Below are 22040 nucleotides of genomic sequence, written 5' to 3'. Positions count from 1 at the left end.
CTAAGTTACAACCCTCTCCGGAAGGCTCAAAAGTGGCATATGACTACCAAAGAGCCCCTCGTAGCTCGTAGCAACGGTGAGGTTCGCAGAGCATCCGACGAGGCCCATTAACATTCGGCATCGCCGAGGGCATTAAGAGCCAGCGAGAGGCGAAATGATTCTTTCTGGCTCCTCCCGTGCCTCCTTACATTATAGATCTGCCTTCCCAGCTTCCCCTAAAAACTTCGCCGTCTCCCCAGGCTTGTAGCCTTGGAACCCACGGCGCGAGCAGCACAGGTTTCTATAACAGGGCTTCGTGGATTGAACGAAAGCTAGCGAGAGCTCTTTCGAAGCCATTTTAATTCGGGACTCGAAAGAGGGGAGAACTGCTGCCGAGCTTGCGATATGGTTGGAAAGGCAAGGGGAAAACGGATCGAAAAGGCAGTGGGGAAGCGGAGGGGACATTCGACATTCGGGGGCTCCCGGCGCGAGGGAGCCGAGCCTAGCAGAGCAAGCTCTGCAGCCCGGCGGAGCTCCATACTCGCACTTAGCGAGGCAAACAACTCCTAGATGGCGCTGCAGTCGCTATATACTGCTTGCATCATTTCTCTCGCGACATGAGGCCCGCGAAGCCTAAGCGGGGGTGGAGCTGCTTCCCTCTCTCACTACTCTTTCTCTCGTTCTCTTTCTTTTTTTGTTTCCTTCTCTCCCGCTTTCTAAACGCGCCGCAGCCGTCGGCAGCTCGCATGGCAGTCGTCGCGACAGTTTGAGACGCGGCGGCAGCCACGACGCTCTGCAGGCGTCGCTTAACGTTCGAGGTTTTCGCCCGGAGCTCGGAGCCTGTCCTCCGCTGGGTTCGGTTGCGTGCGTCACATACATACACACCCTCGACGTGTTCGCTCGTCACACCGGCCCACGCTGTTTGCAAGAGGCGGTTCTTTTTTCGTCGCGTCGAAACCTCGAGGAAGGAGACAGTGCTGCTTGTTGCGTTGGAAAACCGATGCCTGTAGAGAGTGGCTGACACTGTTTGGGGGCCGCCGGCTCCACGGACTGTTTGCGACACCTTGTGTCGAGTGCCGTGTGGGGGTGCGTGGCTGCCTTCAGAGTGTCTCGGAGGATGACAAACAAGGCGTCTTTTTTCTGGTGTGATTGTGCGGCTCCCCTGGAAAATATCCGCCTCTGAAAGAAGTGGAAAGCAGTGTTTCGGCTTCCCTGTGGTGGTTAATACCGTGACGCTGTAAAGAGTGTGTTTGGAGAAATCGATATGGTCATCAAGGTCTCGTGCGCCGGAACTTCAGAGAAATAAGGATCTGAGCTCGTATTTTGACCTGATCTTCTGGGTGAGTAAGTCGTGAAAAGATGCAGTTTTGTGCTATTTTACTGTGAACGAAGTGAAATTAATATACTTCCTTGCTCTTTTCAGTATTCTAGCTAGCGTATCACTCAATCATTAAACGATATATTCGAACCCGCAATTAATATCATAAACGGTATACATTATAAGTTGTTCGGGAAGTTTTGCTCGGTTCCTGGAAGATATTTCCAGAAGATAGGAATGCATTCTACAACAAACATGACCACTGAAGACATTACTAGCCCAGTTCATCAAGGCACAAATGATAAATTCTTTGCTACACACAAGATATCAAAGCTATAACATGCTTATTTTAAAACTTTTTACTCAGTGACAGCCGCTACAAACCGCGCCGGTTATTGCTTATTTCGCGTTATTTTTCCTGGAAGAAAATCTAAAATGAGCAGCCGGCTTTTCATATTTTATGAGCTAACGTTCAGACATACGCTTCTTGGTAAATAACAGCTGGCGCACACATATTTCTTCGAGGTGAAGAGATTGGAGCTTGAGAGAACATACCCGACAATTTTGGACAAAAGCATTTTTCAACAAGAAACAGATTATGAACACAATTTTTTAATATATTTTAAGATTTCACTATAAAAATCAATTATATATATATATATATATATATATATATATATATATATATATATATATATATATATATATATATATATACACACACACGCGTATGCGTATATATATATATATATATATATATATACGCAGACCTCCTCTCGGCAGGCTTACATTTTTTTCCGCTATTAACGTTCTTCCTACGGTCAAAAACGTTCTCCGTTGGTTTTCTATGGCAGGCTTAACTGCTCGATGCGATCGATGGAAACACTGAAAAACTTTAAAAGAAAGTTTTTGCCACGCATCGGAAGAATGGAGCATTACCTTCATTATTTCTTTAACAGTACCTTAATTCCAATATCCAAAATTTCTGTGCAAGAATTCTGGACATGAGCACGCTGAAAACGTTATGGCTGCCACGTAAGACTTGCGCACGGAGCGCATATGTATTCTTCGGCACTTAATAAACTGTCCTAAGATAAGTCTAGCACATGTCGCAATGCGAAATCACGGCAAGTCCTTCGAAACATGTTGGGGAGGGCTTCTCATCGAGACATGTCGTGCATTGTGCCGAGTGCGCCCAGAAGACACACTTAGCCTAGAATTCCGACAAGCAATCGCAAACAATGAGATGGGAGGTGACGCTGTCACTGCTTCCAGGGTTTCCAGCCCTGCTTTTGTTCGCTGCGCCGAGACGAGGTGTTTTCTGCCTTTCTCGACCCCCATTCTTTTGCGTCCTTCAGGCCGACTTTTTCTGGAGCGGAGATGCAGAACAAACTTCTCTAAACTAGGTGATCTTTCATCGATCACTGCAGCGGAAATTTTAGTCATACATAGCTCTACTGGATTCTCAATCAATCGCCCGTATTTCCACGTTGTTTTGTTTGCTTCTTTCTGCAGATGGTGCCGTTACTTTCCTTCAAACTAAAAAAAAATACGTTGATTACTTTTTGTTTCAATAAAACGAAAACTCTTCATGAAAATAAGAACTCCGGGAATTCACCCGATGACGTCGATAGAAAATGTTGAAAACAGCTTTTAACGGGTCAACCTTTGCAAAAATATCTCGAGACAGTCTGTAAAATGTCCATAGATTTTTGTCTATAAAGTTTGTACACTTTCTATAGAGAATTCCTATAGAGTAGTCTATGGGCAATACAAACCGTGTAGACAATCTAGAGATTTACGGCCATACACTTTTAGCAGACTTTTGTCTATAGACTATGAATACACGAAAGGAAATCTTTTCACCTAACTGTTAAGCCACTCAAATAAGCCTTAACAGCTTATAAATGATGGCCGGAATGAACTGCGCATGTTCCATACTGATCATTTTTATCTTCAAATATTATTTTTATTCACAACTAGTCCCCAGTTACTGCGGCTCAAGAAATATTTTCCTGCCCATCAGCAGCGTTCATTTAACGAAATGCCGTACAAACTGTCGCAAGCTGCTCTGGATAAACCAAAGAAAACGGTTTCAAGTTTTGGGGCACGGCTTTTCACTGAGCCGGGAGTGAAAATATAAGCAAAATAAGCAGACGCCTATGTTAACAATCCTGCATTCTCGGGATCTTCGGCGGATACATTCTTTTTTCCTCCACAAATCCTTTCCCTCGATCTATCCTATTCCTAACCGCAAAATCCGAGCTCTTTTCTTCGCCAGACTGCGTACGCAGGTTTGCTAACGGGCAGTCCATCCTCTGCCCGCAGGAGCATGCGAGCGCCGTTGGGCTCACCTTCGGGCCACTAAAGCTTGCTGAGTCAATACTTAGAAGGGTTTCTTGTCGCGCGGAACCTCGTGAGTCATGACGTCCCTGGTTCGGTTGCTAGTTGGGCCAATGACCTCTGGTGTTCGTTTCGCTGCTTGCCTGTTCGCGCCTGAGTCCTCCGACATTATTCTGCGAACCATTGCTTCAGGCCTTACTTGTGTCATATACAGAGTGTTTCCCTTGAGATTTTACACAATCTTAAAAAACAAGCTTTTTGAGTTTAAAAAAAAAACGCTTTTTTTTTAGGCATTGCATTTTCAGCGGTGTAGTATATCAGAATACTGGTAAGACGTGTTAACCAGCAGCTTGGTCAACGAATACTGAATAGTTAAGTTTTTAACTATCTCAGTTAGGCTCTTTAAGTATTGAGAGGCGTATAGCTCACCATAACTAATATCCATATTACTTTTTAGAATTAGGAAAACGCGAGTAGCCACGGCCCTGCAGGCTAACAAATTTTGGCTATTTCAATGAGTTTCGTGCACTGGAGAGGTTGGTTTGCCTGCAAGCTTCTCAAAAGCGCATGTACTTCGGCACGATGTAGTCATAATTTGTTGGACCACACACCTAAAGTAACCGCGTTGTTGAGATTCAAAACACTGATATGGACATTACTTACGGTGGGCTACACGCCTGTCAACAACTAAAGAGCCTAACAGTAATAGTTAAAAAGTTAATTATTAAGTATTACTTAACCAGCCTGCTAGTTAGCATGTCTTAGCAGTATTCTGATGTACTAGACCGCGAAAAATGCTATGCCGAAAAAAAATCGGTCTTCTACCTGAAAAACACTCTTTTTAAGAATTTTGTGTCAGATGAAAGACCTTGTATATGCGCAACTAGTGCTAACTATTCGCCTGACAAGTTTTTTTATGTATAAGACAGGCAAAAAGGTTTTGAAATACCACCCGCGACGTGTTTTGCATAGCCACCTGGGAAAACTGTCATTCGGCGTCTGTCCGAGTCTGTACTCCCGGTGCAGTCGACCTAAACATAACTGCAAGGTCATTGAATCTCGCCCTTCGCTTGCGGGAACAATAGACTGAGAACGACCGACGCTGCGTCTGCGATACTCGGGAAGCTGCAGGCTTCTGAGCGCGATAGGTCTTTGTGGTACCTGACAGGTGCTAAACCGCGTACGCAATACCGTAGATTGTAATTCGGACTCTAGGGCATTGTAAAAGCGCGACTGCTGACTTATCTTCGATTCTCTGACTGTCCAAATGGTAATGCTTCGACCCTCTTTACTGTGAGTTTGCAAAAACGCTGCAAGCACCTGCTCGAATGAAACTACTCAGCGCTGTGCGTACAGCCCCCACGCGATGCCAGCAGGAAGCTGAAATCAGCTTTCTGAAGCGTGAACAATGAGTGCATCCTGAGACATGTCTGCGATGATAAGATAGGATGCACAAAGCGTTGAGCACGCGTCCGATATGCCTTCACGATAACTGAAGCGCTTGAGTTGTAGAAAATGTCTACAGCAAAGACATGTCACAAACTGGTTTATGCGAGCTTAACGCCTCAAAGCGACTCAGGCTATGAGGGACGCCGTAATGACGGGCTCCGGAAATTTCGACCACCTGGGGTTCTTTAACGTGCACTGACATCGCACAGTTCACGGGCCTCTAGAATTTCGCCTCCATCGAAATTCGACCGCCGCGGCCGGAATCGAAAGCACGTCTTTCGGGTTAGCCGAATGCCATAACCACTGAGCCATCGCGGCAGGCACATGTCGCAAAAAGATCTCAAAGGTATTTATTTATTCTCTGGGAAACGACGGGGTCCCTTTAACCACACTCTTGACGCCTTGAATATGAATACGATTCTACGAAACTGAAAATGGCTTGTGTACAAGTTTGAGTAAACTGAAAATCTTACACTTCCAGCTCTCCCGTCGTCAGTCACAAACCTTGGCAATGTACTGAGCTTCGAACACATGAGCCACTATAATAACATGACCGGCACCATTACGTCATGACCCAGTAAACTCAGAAGCATATCAGCATATTCGAATTGGTTCCAGCTATTTGCGCTTTCTCGTATTAACCATTTTATGCGCCCTAACTCGCTACGCTTTCGTCGGCCTAATCTGTGCTCCTTCCAACTCTAGCTGCTCAAAACTTAAAGCTTTTACTGAGTGGCTTGTGGGCAGCAGTTTACTATCAATTACAGGTACATGGTATTTATTTCACCAGACATTTTAAGGAAGCAAGCAGCCATATTGACATCTTGTTATCAGGCATGTTGATGATGTGCCATGTGCATGTCGAATTGGCACATTTGATGCATTATGCTCACGTTACTGTTCAGGCGTTTCGATTGGTTCCTGGCGTTAAGTACATACTTTTATCAACCGTCGGCTTTCGATATGTCGCCGCTATCCTAGCGGCAAGCAACCCTCGGGATTCACGAATTTGCCCTCACAGATAAAGTGATACCGAATTCCGACTTTCAAAGCCTTTATTGTCTTCCAGAAATGCGCGAACGCTCACCAGCCAAAGCCAATGCTCTGACATTGCGGCCATCCTTCACAGCGGTGTGAGGCAACGCGCGACTATGGGGAGGTAGCGTTCTCATAGAAAGAACAATGGTGACGCTTCGGTAGATGTAACACAATCAGTCTTGTTATTGTATCATGCTTCCTTTTTGTCGCCGGTCACGCCGGATAGCAGAGCTAGCAACATTCCTTCCTTCATCGTAGTCAAAATTATGCAACTGTATATGATGAAAGCGCTAAGGTGGCATAGAGTTCGGACAATAAGCGTCAGGTTGGCTTACCCGTGTTTGTGTCTAGGGCTCTTAAATGCGGCCAAAGTCTAAATACAGCCGAAACACCGACTCTTCGCTCATGAAGTTGAAGCTAAAGCTGTGGATGTTATGAGCTACACTTCAAACTTGCCTCGCGTAATTATGCCGGCGAATGTAGAGGGTTGCTCAAAAGTTCCCAGGCCACATGGTCTGCGGTATATCCTGGCACTTACGATGCCGACAAAGATATAAGTTTTTAGAGGTTAGGACGCTACTTCTTCTGCCCTCTACAGATAATTTGAGCTTCGGAGGTTTCCTAACTGCCTGGCTATACTGCTCAAAAGTAGAGCCTGTGGCATGGAAACTTTTGATCGACCCTGTACCGCCGTATCGCACATTATAGGTAGCAATTCAGGTCGACAATTTACGGCACGGTCAGATCGTCTCTCATATAGAAACTGTGATGCTTCTTTTCACTATGTATAATCTCCTCCCTAACAGAGGAGAAGAAAAACGTCATCAAGGAGGGGGGAGGGAGAGTTTAGCGGAGTGATGAGCCTGGGCAATTGTTCGGCAGGGAACTGAACTCGGCTCATGATGGCAATGGCGGCGTTGATGAGGGTGGTGAAACCAGTCCTCATCAGGCCGAGGTAGGGTCCTTTGTGTTACCTATTATATAGCCTTGTTCAATCGACAAAGCTGACCTTCTGAACGTTGGTATTTTGCCAGTGTTTCCGTTCTAGGCAGAGTCTGCATTTAGTGATATGGTCCTGTAGAATAATTTTTAACTTTTCCCCTACGGAGAAGCCAGTTTCGTGAAAAAAATAGTTTATGGTCGCGCCGCTTTACGCTTGCGAATCGAATAAGCACGACCTGCGCAGTTTTAACACATACACTGTGTTCATTTAAGGGCATCCATACGTGTGCCCATGCAAGACAATTATTCTTATTCTAAACAAATGCGTCCTTTGTTGCTGAACAAACAAAATACATAAAATACATACAACAAACACACAAATACAACATGCAAAAAACATATAAATATTTTTACTAAGAACAACAGTTGTACGGAGTTTATAGATCCTATATTTGCCGAAGTTTATTCGATGGAGTTTATTGGTCTATTATTCATCGAGGTTCAGTACTCCAGCCAACAAAAATAAGAACCCGCTTGTGATTAACTGTACCTGCCCTTCATTGCTGGATACTAGATTCGATGTTCGAGGCCAACTACTCGTGTTCGACCTGTACTCGAAAAACCTTATTTTCATTCCCCTGGCGCTTCTTCCTCCTACGCACTAGCTAACTAGCAAGTGTCGTCATTATCACCATCACCCGTTCTAAGCCCACTGGAAATCAAAACTGAGGCTCACTCAGTGATCAGCAATTACCCCTGCCTTGACCCTCTTCCAATACCTCCCTACCCCACCAAGTCAATTTACAGTCTTCCATAATCGCCAACGCTTCACTTTCTTCAGTGTTCGGCCTATAACTTCAAAAGTCTGCCGGTTTGACCTATTTAACGACATGACTTCGAATCGCATTAACATCACTCACCTAAGAACTCGATGTATGATGATGGGGCTTCAGTATCGGTTAGCATCCCAACAAGTTCATTCTTTCAACCGGCAGACTTAAAACGACGCAATGGGTGCCAAGATACAAAACGTGTATTCGAGGAGGGCCGAGAGTAAGAAAGGTGACTATAAGATGTCGATAACGCTTATTATATCATTGAACAGGTTTAGCTTCTTAACATACATACATACATACATAAACACATACATACATACATACATTCATACATACACACACAACAACGCATACATACATACATACATACATACATACCATACATACATGCACGCATACATACATACATACATACATACATACATACATACATACATACATGCATGCATGCATGCATACATACATGAACGCATACATACATACATACATACATACATACATACATACATACATACATACATACATACATACATACATACATACATACATACATACATACATACATACATACATACATACATACATACATACATACATACATACATACATACATACATACATACATACATACATACATACATACATACATACATACATACATACATACATACATACATACGAGGGGGTACCCAAAAGAAACCGGACTTATTTTTGTTTGAACTTATTTGTTCACATTTTAAGCACCGACCTTCAATCTCCTTCAAAGTATTCCCCACTTGCAATGATACGCTTGTCGAATCTTTCATTCCATTTTTCAAAACATTGTTTAAATTCATCTTTTGTGATGCTTGACAGTGCCTCCGTCGTTTTTTTCTTCACCTCAGCAACATCAGCGAATAGCTTTCCATTCACCTATTTTTTTCATTCTAGGAAACAAAGAAAGTTGCACTGGGCAAGGTCGGGACAGTATGAGGGTTGAGGAATAGGGGTCATGCCATTTTTGGTCCAAAATTGTCGTAGAGACAGGGCTGTGTGAGCAGGAGCATTGCCATGATGGAAAAACCAGTCACCCGACCGCCACAAATCTGGCCGCTTCCACCGCACACTGTTGCCCAATCTTTTCAAAACATCCAAGTAGAAAGCCTGGCTAACTTCTGACCCTGCGGAACAAATTCTCAATGGGCGACTCCTCTCACGTCGAAAAAACAAATCAGCATTGTTTTCAGGTTTGGTTTCACCTGACGAGCTTTCTTGAGGCGAGGTGAATTTGAAGGTTTCCATTGGCATGATTGTTGCTTTGATTCAGGATTCGATAAAGGAACACTTGAGTTGTCCCCATAGCATCGTCCTTGTACGTCTTTCTGAATATTTCAAGAGTTTCCATTGAACTTTTTCCGAGCAAAAATCAGAATTTCACCGGCGCACGCTGTTCACGAAAATCAGCCATTGCAAAAACGACGTTCACACAAAACAGTCGTCACTCTAAAATTCTGCCTAAACTAGTCTGACCTTCAACGACGGCACTCGGCTTACTGACTCTGGAATGTTCGCTCTATGCGCTCCTAGTGGCAAACCGCGGTACCACAGAAGCTTTGCCGACCAAAAAATTTAGTCCGGTTTCTTTTGGGTACCCCCTCGTACATGCATACATACATACATACATACATACATCCATGCATGCATGCATGCATGCATGCATGCATGCATGCATACATACATACATACATACATACATACATACATACATACATACATACATACATACATACATACATACATACATACATACATACATACATACATACATACATACATACATACATACATACATACATACATACATACATACGTTCGTACGTACGTACAGAGGGCAAAACACATGCCTAGAACAACCAAACTGTGTTTTCCGTCGCTCCCAAAGCCGCTCAGACCAAGAAGGCAAAAATTGACGACTAAATTCTATGAGTTTAACTGCACATGTTTACATCCAGACTATATTTAACCAAATCTTATCGGTAGTTATCGCGTGATCAGCCCGAAACACGCTCAGAACGTGTTCTAGACATGCGTTTTGCCCTCTGTACGTACATACATACATACATACATACATACATACATACATACATACATACATACATACATACATACATACATACATACATACATACATACATACATACATACATACATACATACATACATACATACATACATACATACATACATACATACATACATACATACATACATACATACATACATACATACATACATACATACATACATACATACATACATGCTCGTCGTGCGCGCATGTGCCCTTCGCGCATGCTACAAGTTGAAGGAGGTGCCTCCTCATCACGCTTCGTAGCAGAGTAATGGGATTCACTCCGACTCCCTCCGGAGCGATTCGCTCGATACTTCGACGGCGGTGGGTCCGGCGGTAGCTGCAGACGCTGGGCTATGTTCCCGAAAAGGCAGCCGCATCCTTCGCGGAGCAAGCTGGCATTGCCCTGTCCTTTTTTTCCGGTGCGCCGACAATAGGACCGACCGCGGCGCGCCCTTCGACGACGCCGACGATGTGCATTATTTAGCGCGCCTTTCCCTACGACCCGCGGTCTCTAGTTCCTTTCTTCCCGCTTTCCCCACTCCCCATCTGCTTGCTCTCTCTGTACCACGGAGTGGAACCCGAACATTCCCCTCTGGCGAATTGCTAGCAGGGCTATAAGCCGTCGCTGCTTCCAGTGAGTTTCCTATCTTTTTTTTTTTCCTTTTCTTTTTCCTGTACTTTTTATTGATGTCGGTATGCTAATCAAAGTGAAGCACATTAGGGCACACCTGGAACTGAGAGTATGCTTGGGAATTGAGCGTCTGTGCCTGCTACTTACGTGGCTGTGGTATGCATTGCATTTGTTCATGATATTAGTACGTGCTGCTTACGTGTTCTATGTGCGTCTATGTGAGTGTGCTTTTGTTTGTGTGTCCATGGGCTGTTTCGTGGATTCGCAATGACATGGTCTGCTTGATCTCAAATTTGTCTGTTTACTGTGAGACTGATATATGCAGGTGACCTCAATGTGATTGCCTACACGTTACCAGCATTCTACTCTTGATTATCCCGTAAGAATCCGTCAGGTGCACACTTTTTTTAATATCACCCATTAGACATTCTCAACTGAAAAGGAGTAATAATAACTATTTTTTAGTCTGTGCTCATTTAAATTTCATTATCCAGTCGCTTCTACATGCAACCGGACTGGCTTTATCTCTGTCATACCGTGATAAAAAGTGCAACTTCAGACTTTTATCCACAGCACTCAGTCTCCTGCTGAGTAGAAACGAAATGCGGGTAATCTACGACCTAAGGCAACGCATAAATGAACACGTGTATGACTTCGCCTGGCACTGGCCGTCATTATCAGATTAGCTTCCCTTTTCCCGTCTCGAGTGATGTCTCTGTCTTCTCGGCATGCATACATTATAACGAAGTTGTGTATTGATCGTGAGTCTAGGTCTTGCACGAATCCCATTTCGGGCATTACGGAAATGAAGTGCGCGTAGATGGAACGAGTTTTCTTTCCGTTCCGAGTCGTTCTATGTAGGCGTGCGGAACGAGTTATCGATTCACTGGACAAGACACGTGTAGCAACCAGTTATGCGAGAAAAGAACTCCTGAGCACCATTTCTTTTCTAAAAAGGCTCGCTTCGAGCCGGAATGTTTCGTCTATAAATTTTTTAACAGCCATCGCACTCTCACGCTCGTAATAAGCTCAGTGAAGTTTTCGGGCATAAAAGTTTATTGGAAGGAACAATTCCAATTGGAAGATTGGCTTTCCTTGATAGCCTTCACGGCTGTTTTCAAGGAACCACTCAAGCATAATAGCATAGTAGCATTCAGCTATCTTGAGAAAAAATAACGCCAGAAATGCTAATAAAAGCTGTGAGCATTTTTGACTGAATCTAGCACTTGGAGGTAGATGTCAACACCTCTTGGAAGAGCAATGCCTACTTCTAGTGCGGCTTTTTTTATCTCAGGAAAACGCTAAAAGTACCACGAATATTGAACACTTACCAGCCAAGTCAAAAAGTTTTTTTCCTAATTATATTCACATAGTCTTCGTAGGAAAGCTTTGAACAGAATCCTTTTTTCTTAATTAATAACGCACTACTATTTAGCTACGTTAGAAACATACAAGGTAATTTAACTAGTACACGTCGGAAACCAATTGCAGTGCAGCACGTTTTAAGTGGAGTTAAGAAATAGCAGCTTGTAGGCACAGTTACGTAGGTGTTAGTAATAAGATGCTGACTTCCTTGTGTGGGCACTGACGCGACCATAATGTTTGAAATGGCGGGTGACAGCCTACTGTATTGGCAACAGACCCAAATATCTATTATACATTCCTCAGCATAGATTTCCTTTCTAATTTTCCAAGACAAAAATGCTCTCGCCGGTAGCTTCACCTGGTGCACTTCATTAATCTAGTAATAATAATGATAACAAAAATATTAGGTACACCCCAAAATGAAGATTAACAGGATGAATGAATAAATGCTTGTTGGTATCTATTAGTATCTTGTTCGTATCGTTTGTATTCCGTCCATGTCATGACACAAATTAAGCCTTACAGCAGTATGAATAAGTTAACAAATAAATGTAATTATTAATGTTTATTTGTAATAATAAATTGGACATACACGCAAGTAAAATACACGAAGGCCTCGTCGCTCAAGCCTAGAATCGGTAATCTTGTTAGTGTATAGTAATGAACAAGGCCGGGACATTCATGGCAGAACGAAGGAGTTCAAAAAAGTAAACATAGAAAATCCAAACAAACATATTAAATAAGCAGACGAAGAAAAAGAGTTTGAAACGACTTCATTCTGGATTTTCTGAATAAAAATTAACAATACCGAAAAGGAGTAATAGTGGCAATTGGTCGAGCAAGTAACGTTGGCGTTTATTCGAGAGCTAGCTTTTCCGCAGTGTTCGCTTATTTCGTTGAAACATTTGGCCTAAGAGTTCAGCCGTCTCCATGTTGCCTTACAAGGCTAGAATTAGCCGCCGCGGTGGAAAATGTGCTTTTCTTTTTCGTCTGAAGCTTATCCTTGGCCAGAAACAGAGCAGTTGTTTGTAATCTTTCCCTCGCCGGTATTTTCCGGATGCAAAAAATTACAGCCGTTTGCCCGCGTGGTACAACTGATAACAACCAGCTGATTCGCGGCGAAATGATTAACACAGTGATGGAGCTGTTCATTACTCCCACTCTCAATGAAATGTCATTAATCATACAGGAATAGCAGCAGTAGCCTATGGACTACTGGCTGTATTCGAGGCTGAAGGGATGCGTACTCTGCACCACGGTCCGGGTTGGGACTCCCGGTTCAAATTGCATTGCCCAAGTTAGCCTTCGCAAGACCTTATAGTCAAGGGGGAAGTGAAAGTAGGGTAAAATGGTCGTACCTCTGCCGGTGTCTTTGCACATATGTGAAGAAATGTCAGTATTTTTACTCCAAAAGAGGGCATGCGGACGGACGACGACATCGACGGCGCGAAACCGCAGGAACTGAGGCTAATACAGCTCCTGCTGTAAAACTGCACTGTGTTAGCATTTTACTGCTAGCAGCCGTTGAGGAAAGCAGATATCTGTAGTATCTATATACGATAACTGTTGGTGTGATTCGCGATTACTATTTCTTGTTACCTTACTGAAAGCCCAAGAGATATTGGTCGACTGCCCGTCATGGTAACTGGCAGAATTCGTTATCCATTCGACATTCACATTTCCTATACTTCAATTCACATACGGAAGTGACAATACGTAAAATATTCTACATATATTATGTATTATATCTGCATTTTATGCAGATATAATGTACCCATATTAAGCTCTAAATTTACATTGCTTCCATTGTCCATGTAACGTACTTCGTAGATTACATGCGATGTGAAATTCCCTATTCTTAGCCCATGTATGGAGGTGTGACATTTATTTCACTTGGCTTCATCTACGATTTTCGCTTTCTCACACAAACCGATCATCCCAGATACACTACCATTGTCTCCTACGAACGCTGGGACCGCTTGTTGCCAAGTGCGTCACAGCTGTACGAGGATAAGGCGTTCTGTAAACTTTTCTTCGAAATGCTATCGCTGCCCTTAGGTTTTCGCATTAATCTGTTTCAATCTTGTTCTTTTTTCGGTGCCAAAACTCCGTCCTCGACTTCTAAGGAAGCTCACAATTCTGTTCGGGGGCTGTTAGAGCCCGGAGAGTGAGCTATGACTTCGTAAAAACATGACATATATCATTGCTATTGGCGACGTGCTCGAACTGCGCACATCTGCACATGAACAGATGTTTAAAAAGTGTGGCAAGGGTGGACTTTGTTCACTTGTTAATGCCCTTAATCTCCTGTTTCACGGATGTAGCATTGTTTGTCTGTGATGTCTTGCGGCTTTTAACTGCTGTTTATTCTGTTCTTTTTTTCTTGTCTTGTACTTTCGAGAATATCTCGCTCATGAGAAGAAACATTTCAAAGCAGAGGTGAAATATGGCTCGCATGACTGGGTTCTATGACGATAAGTTACAGGCAAGCAGTTGACTTGCCCTTTACCTACTGCTGTACAGTTGCAGCATTTACGTCATCGGCGTTAAAGGTCGAGGTAGTGAAAAGGTGCAGAATAATTCTGGCCACAGCGTGAAGTTTCTCGACCTACGTCGCAGCAGTGCCGTCGATAAGTGTTTTAGCGTGATTTTTCATTGCTTGTGGTAATCTCTAGATTATGGACAGCTCCAAATTCGAAACCGTTCAAAATTAAGTGTACACAGTCATCAATAACCTTTACGTCCGTAGCTTTTGCATTATCAACATATGCTCCAACTTTTTCACAGGATCCATCAACGCATGTGTGACTACTTAGACTAGATTTCAAGCACGTGACGCACTGAAGCTAGATCCTTTCTTTCAATTCTTGGAATGTTTAAGCTTTCTTTTTCTGACATGCTCTGAAAGTATAAGATACGATGGTTTGTTGCATATATTAATGGTTCGTTGAATAAGTTTTTAAAAGGATGGGGAAGTCATGTCCCTAGCTGTTTCTTTTATATTTAAATACATAGACAGTGGCATTTCCTTAAAGCCATCGCAGTGATGTGCCCGTCCCTGTTACTTGTTTAAGAAAGAAAGACAGCAGTACTTGAAAATAAAGTGTATAATGAAGCCAAAGTAGGTTTCGGGTGCAAGAGCTCACAAACCTATGTTACGAAATAGTGGCCTGAAAAACTGCTTTTGTTACAAATTATACGTGTCATATTGTCGAGCGGTGTTTCAGTGATCAGCTAACTGGTATTGTAATAAGGATATTGTACTATCCCTTAAGGAGTGTATTTATTGTAAAACCAAGAGCCCATGTGGTCTTTCAATGAGCGAGCCTAGCGTTGTATGCCGTTGTCTGCAAACAACGATCATTTCATCATGTCCGCCTTTCAATTACTTCTCACTTGCCCACCAGAGTGTCATTGGGAAAAGCCCAGCGTCATCTAAGTTTTCAGTTTCATGCTCGTGAATCGACATCAAGAGTAAATGATCACTGTCGATCTTAATCTCCACTGTAGGCAGCACTATTCCCTCCACTTTCCTTGAATGGCTAGCGTCTGACCTCATGCTAACTAATCAATTCTCACAACCCATTTATATCCCGCCTTTCCGTGTTCTATCATTAGCCTACAAACCTGCCCTAATTATAAAGGCCACTCATTTTCTGAAATCACTCTGCGGAAACTCCGAGATACAGATGGCATTCTGGGACGCATTGCTTTCTAAAGTACCGGCTCAACGTCGCTGAGATTTCGATGGAAAGGTGGCAAAGGTGTCACCGAGGACTCACTGTAGAAGCTGCGACGGGAAGTTCAGCAACAGGGCAATCTGAAAATGTGTTTGAACCGAGTAAACAGAGTGAAATTCCAGACAGCGATAACTTTGTGCTCCATTACAAACTTTCTTGTAGAGCAATAGACATTACACCATCGTCACAACTCTTACAACACTGAGCGTTCAACAGCAGTCGGGCACGCATTAATAACTTGTCCGGAACTTTAACGCGCCCGTAAACGACAAACCTATCAGCAGTTTTACCACGGACTGCGCATGGCCTTGTAGACATTGATCGCTCTACGTCATCCTTTATTATCGTCTTCCGGCGTGTGTCCCCAGATGCTCACCTTTTCCATCAGCCGCACAATTAGTGTCTAGCGCATTCTTTGCTATCTCTGTGTTCCTGTACAAGATAACTTCGGAAGCGCGGCCGGAGCTCTCAAGAGATTGATGCTTTTTGGTGCCGATAAAGCCCATTGTGTCGATATACCTTGTCTGCGCTTGAGATACGCGGCTCTGATCAGCATTTTTTTTTCTGCGCCGATAACAAAGGGACTCCAAGCCAAGCTCCGACGCGGGTATCGCTGATGCGGCTGCACTGTTCTGATTTCTCTGCAGCCGCGTGAAGGACAATGGCAGGCAATGCCGAGGCAGAGGGTGCGCACGTTGATAGCGAAAGCTCGCTTTTCCCACCTATTTCGAATTCATTCTCGACCAGAAAATAAGAAAGAGAGAAAACTGCATTTTTCGCGGAGCTGTTACACGAAGCGACAAATATGCCCGTGTTTGAGACCCTCTTAATTTCTCATGCCTCAAAGTCTCCGTTCATGTAGTAGCATATCGAGCCATACCGGAGGTAACAAATGAAGGCTGCTGCCTTGAACGCTTCGGATGTAACCACGGAACATTTGCGTTTCACGCAATTACTTCGTGTCCATTTCCTTATCTTTATTTATTTATTGTGAAGGGCCTACTAATACCAATAAGCAATTTACGGTGCTGAAGTCCGAGTAGTGAAGGAAAATAAGCACTGAAAGAATGAGAAAACAATAACAAAGGAGCAACAGAAACGTTAACAGAATCAGTTAACAATCAAAAGGTGCTAAAGTCCTTGTGAACACAGAAGGTCTTGCCTAGAAGAGTTAAAATTATAATGAAATTAAATATATCAGGATGACATGGTACCATGGCGTTACGCATACACATCATTCGCTGGTTCGATTCCGGCTGCGGCAGTCGCATTTCGATGGAGGCCAAATGTTAGAGACCCGTGCAATGTGCGACATCAGTGCACGTTAAAGAATCACGGGGGGTCGAAAATACCCGGAGCCCTCCACTACGGGGTCCTTCATAGCCTAAGGCTCTTTGGGACGTTGAACCCCATTATAAAAAGCTAAACAATTTTGTTCGGTGAGGCATAATTAGAACAGTGGCACGTCAGGTACACGACTGTGACGCACGGACCGTCCAGGCATCCGAAGTTTGATGAGAGGTGCTATTTCTACACAGTCAGCGCGTCCATGTAAACACTTGAAGAGTGAAACAAGGTCCCGCGACTTCCGTCTGGATGCCAAGTCGGTTAGTGCCGGAGCGCGCAGGGCAGACCTTGTATATATATTCGGCCCTGTAAGGAGAGCAAACTTTGCCACCCATGGCATTCCTCACTAACCGCTTCTGCACAATTTCGACGGTTTGCGAGGAGGTGAACTAGATCGATGTTCATACTAAGCATATCAAGAAAACAATATATATTTTGTTATGAGGTCGCCGTCCAGGTAACTCGTTATTCACAGTATACTGCGTGCGTTGCATTACTAACCTCACATTTATAATCAAGTCAAATCAAATCAAATCAAATTAAATCTTTATTTCCATCGGTGCTACAGATGGAGGGCTACGGAAAAAAGCTGCCACTTGGCAACTTGACGAGTCCACAGCAGTTAAAGGGGAAACAAGGTCGGTTTTGGCCGGTTGGTCCGATCGTACGTTGGTCAGCGGTACTTTGTCCGCTCGTCCGGCGACACGTTGCCGGTTGGGGCAGCCACTCCAGACTTCTTCAGACAAAACTGATTTAATCAAGACGAGACCGAAATACAAACACTTAAAGAAAAGGCGGTTTAAAGAAAGGCTGTTAAAAAAAAGGCCGTCGAAAAGCGGCCGAGACTGGGACTCGGCGCGCTCGTCCCCGCTCTTTGTTTGCAGCGGTTTTTATCCCCTCGATAATTGGGCGGAGCTTTAATAAACCGGCTCTCGCCCAATTCCAACCAATACTGCTGCAGTGGCACTGCGCATACAAGTAGGCGGAGCCCAGTGCACGCCAGGGCCCGACTCTGGAGGCGCCACTGCTTAGCTAGACAGTCGGGGGTTTAAGGAGTCGTCGACCTTATTGTCCCCCACCCCCACTTCTATGTTTGTCAAGGGATCCTTTCAAGGGGTCGTCGGCCCCTTGGTCCCCGACAAGGCGGTCGCGGTCTTTCCCGCAGCCTTGGACGGCATCCGAAGCATCCGAAGCGCGCGACCCGCTGTCGCCATTCCTAACCCCTCCAGACGGACACGGTAGGGGGAAATTAGCTACTAGCGCCATAGGCTTCTGCCTTAACACCTCCCCACCAAGAATGTTGGGTGGACGCTCGCCGTACACACAACATACCAAAGCGCGCAAAAGTACAAAAGACCCGGCCGTGAACAACAAAAAAGAAAAAAAAACAACAGCACAAAAAAAAAGGATCTCAACTGAGCGCTGTACGAACAACATAAAAAAGGAGCGCTTCTGCGTCCTACTAACAAGTGCACAAAGAAAACGTGCCCAGGACGCTGTCTGCATGCAGATGCAAACACAATTTTCAGTTAACACATTTCTATTACCGACAGACATGCACAAATAGTAGTACCCCCTGGTAAAATCGTGGGAACAATCCTACATGCAACAACATGTCAATAAACACAAGATGAAGAAAACATATTGCTACAGAGTTTTCATTAAATTGCATATACACCGCAACACGATCCCAACGGGGGCAAGACAAATAACACGGCACTCTTCAGACGCGGATTATGTCCTCAGCTCAAGAACAGCTCACAAAGGACACAATCATCACACCCGCATGATCCTGTCAAGTCATTTTCACAGTCTCAGCTGTACACTGTTCATATCTCCCCACTCTCACCCACTGCCTCATATTGCGCTCGAGCCACAGAGCATTTTTGCGCGTATCGCAACCTGGCAGTGGCAGAGTGGACTATGGCTGTGGACATTAGGCGCTCGTCGCCATCCGCCAGGATCGAACACGCCGTCATAAGCGGCGTCTAAGCTTGCGATCCACCTGTTGCGCCGACCCGCAACGAGATCGCAGCATGGATCGCGATACGCCCCTATCAGCGGCAGTGTAACTTCGCTCCTCTGAAGGCCTGGAGCGAATTCGCCGTCGCCACTACTCAGATTCCACTCATCTACCCCGAAGGCTATCGCGGTGTTACACGGGTCTGATTTTTCCGAATCAGAACAGCCTCGCCTACCCAGCTGTGCTGCTGGCTTCTCCGACACCGCTGTGAGTGCTGCGCATGGTCTCTGAACACACCTGTCACTTTCATCAAACCCTGCCTGGCATACTGATGCTTCGGTGGGCAACGAAAGGTCGTACTGGGCAACCCGGCCAGCCGAGCCGTTCATACCGTTTTGCTCATCAGTGCCATTAGCACCACTACTAACATGTTCGGCTGCCTCGCCAGAGTTGGCTTGCACAGTTTCATCACGAGACGAATTTTTACCTGCAATGTCCGTGGAGCTCGCCTCAACCTCGGGAACCAAAGCCTGCTTTCCTGTGTCAACGCTCGTGGTTGACAGCACAATGGGCGGCTCCTCGGCGCTAGTGATCGCTTCACTCTCTGCAGGAACCACAGGTTCCTCCTTGCTGTTCTCAAAAGGAACCGACCGAATGCCGCTGCCGCTATCCTCTTTCTTCGCTATCTCGATCAGCAATTGATCAGCGGCTGTCGCGCTATTAGAGAATGCCTTTGTCTGTGCCGGCTCCGGCAGCACACTCGCCGCTCTCCGTGAGCGTTGCTCCTGCTGAATTCTCTTTCTCTCCTGCCGGAGATTCTCTTCAGCTATTGCCAATTGGCGCTTCAGGTCTAGTATGTAAGCGTCGCTTCTCTCCTTTTCTTTGGCTCGCTCAGCCTCTGACAGTTGTGCGCGCTCATGTCCACAGCCATAGCCATACCCACTTCGCCAACTGAACGTATCCATTGTGCCCTGGTTAACTCTAACCTTGCGGCTCAAGCACTCCCGAGGCAAGTAAAGTGAGAATGGAGAAACTCACTCATCATGGCACTTGATCCGTGGTAGCAGCAGATCTCGTCCTAGGGTTCAGAAGTGAGTCCGGATACCCGAGCTCGCAGCAGGCCCATCACTTCCTCCCGGCAGACGAAGTTGCACAGTGCCGCCGAAGTCGCGGCGCTTCGCTCCGTCGGTCTCGCTTCGCTCGCTCCTCGGCACTGTCGTGGAGTCTTGGCTCCGAGGCCTCTCCCAAGGAAATCACCTCAGTTGGACCTTGGTCCCCGGGACTCTTCAAGGTGTTGCCCCGTCAAGCTTCCGGAAGGTACTGCCTCCAACCACTCGCAGAAAGCCGCTCGGACTATCCTGGTCACGGCACCAGTTAAATACAAAAGGTCGCGGTATGGCCTGTTGGTCCGATCGTACGTTGGTCAGCGGTACTTTGTCCGCTCGTCCGGCGACACGTTGCCGGTTGGGGCAGCCACTCCAGACTTCTTCAGACAAAACTGATTTAATCAAGACGAGACCGAAATACAAACACTTAAAGAAAAGGCGGTTTAAAGAAAGGCTGTTAAAAAAAAGGCCGTCGAAAAGCGGCCGAGACTGGGACTCGGCGCGCTCGTCCCCGCTCTTTGTTTGCAGCGGTTTTTATCCCCTCGATAATTGGGCGGAGCTTTAATAAACCGGCTCTCGCCCAATTCCAACCAATACTGCTGCAGTGGCACTGCGCATACAAGTAGGCGGAGCCCAGTGCACGCCAGGGCCCGACTCTGGAGGCGCCACTGCTTAGCTAGACAGTCGGGGGTTTAAGGAGTCGTCGACCTTATTGTCCCCCACCCCCACTTCTATGTTTGTCAAGGGATCCTTTCAAGGGGTCGTCGGCCCCTTGGTCCCCGACAAGGCGGTCGCGGTCTTTCCCGCAGCCTTGGACGGCATCCGAAGCATCCGAAGCGCGCGACCCGCTGTCGCCATTCCTAACCCCTCCAGACGGACACGGTAGGGGGAAATTAGCTACTAGCGCCATAGGCTTCTGCCTTAACAACAGCCCTACATAGAAGGCAGCGTCTAAACAGCACCAGATAATGAACAAACGATAAACAAATCAAGACACTTCATCAGTGCAGAATAAAGGAAAAAAGTCCTGAGCTATGTAAAACAAACATCAGAATAGATGAAATGTTAGTCAATCGGCGAACGTGTCTCTATGTTTAACAGTGGAACAACTAAATAAATCAAAATTCAGTGACTGATAGTAGTTTAAAAGAGATGGCAGAGAATAACACGATCGCTCCATACCATAATTCAAGCGTGGTACAGCAACCTTCCAGTTTTCTCCATGCCTAGTCTGATAACATTTCCCATCTCTTTATAAATGTGCCAAGGCATCCAGGCTATGAATATTTTTTTTCACCTCATAATTTTGTTCACTTCAATCCTAACTGTTAACCCTCCACTAGCAACATGCAACCTTCGCTGTTTCTTACCTTCATGGTATAGCACGTGTTTGACCACATTTTTTAATCGATGCTTGAAAGATGCGATTGCTTTTCACTAGCACATACTGAAACGCTGTTGTGTCCATTGCGCTTTAGGGAAACACAGTTCTATTTCAGTTTTATGGAGCATCATGATGGCCTACTGTCGACTCCTCCGAATAACGGTTCCCCGTTCTCTCTAGACTCTCGCTACGAAACAACCCAAAGATCTTCCATGATGCGCACTCCTTTTCTGAAACCTTCTCTCCTGATAAGCTGCTCACAGTGTGACGTAAAGATCCCGAGGTAGATGCAACTCTGTTTACTTACCTTGAAGTGTCGACAACGAGCATTTCCGCTTGGCATTTCCGCTTGGCGTCAAAACATATCTCCAATTTCGCGGCAAAGCATTTCAGCTATTATGACAGGAACTGCTGCACGTCAACGCACGTCAGTGAGACACGTCAGGGCCGCGCGTCAGTGATAGACGATGCACGTCAGTGATGGAAGGT

General features: G+C 45.2%; 1 protein-coding gene across 4 annotated transcripts in view; it reads left to right on the top strand.

The window, feature by feature from the left end:
- Window positions 1-22040, top strand: part of Syt1 (Synaptotagmin 1) — a 182346-nt gene that overhangs the window by 40547 nt on the left and 119759 nt on the right. For 3 of the 4 annotated variants that reach the window (XR_016285492.1, XM_089559812.1, XM_089559810.1), the window contains exon 1: window positions 729-1319. The exons of the other annotated variant lie outside the window; for it this stretch is intronic. The gene's annotated coding sequence lies outside the window, so the exon portion shown is untranslated. Of the gene's footprint in view, window positions 1-728; window positions 1320-22040 lie in introns of those variants that run through there. 4 annotated transcript variants of the gene reach the window in all.

The sequence above is a fragment of the Amblyomma mixtum genome, chromosome 9 (assembly GCF_055824585.1).
Source record: "Amblyomma mixtum isolate Tamu chromosome 9, ASM5582458v1, whole genome shotgun sequence".
Taxonomy (NCBI): domain Eukaryota; kingdom Metazoa; phylum Arthropoda; class Arachnida; order Ixodida; family Ixodidae; genus Amblyomma; species Amblyomma mixtum.
Note: the sequence above shows the minus strand (reverse complement) of the source record. Positions and strands in the feature narration are given on the sequence as shown.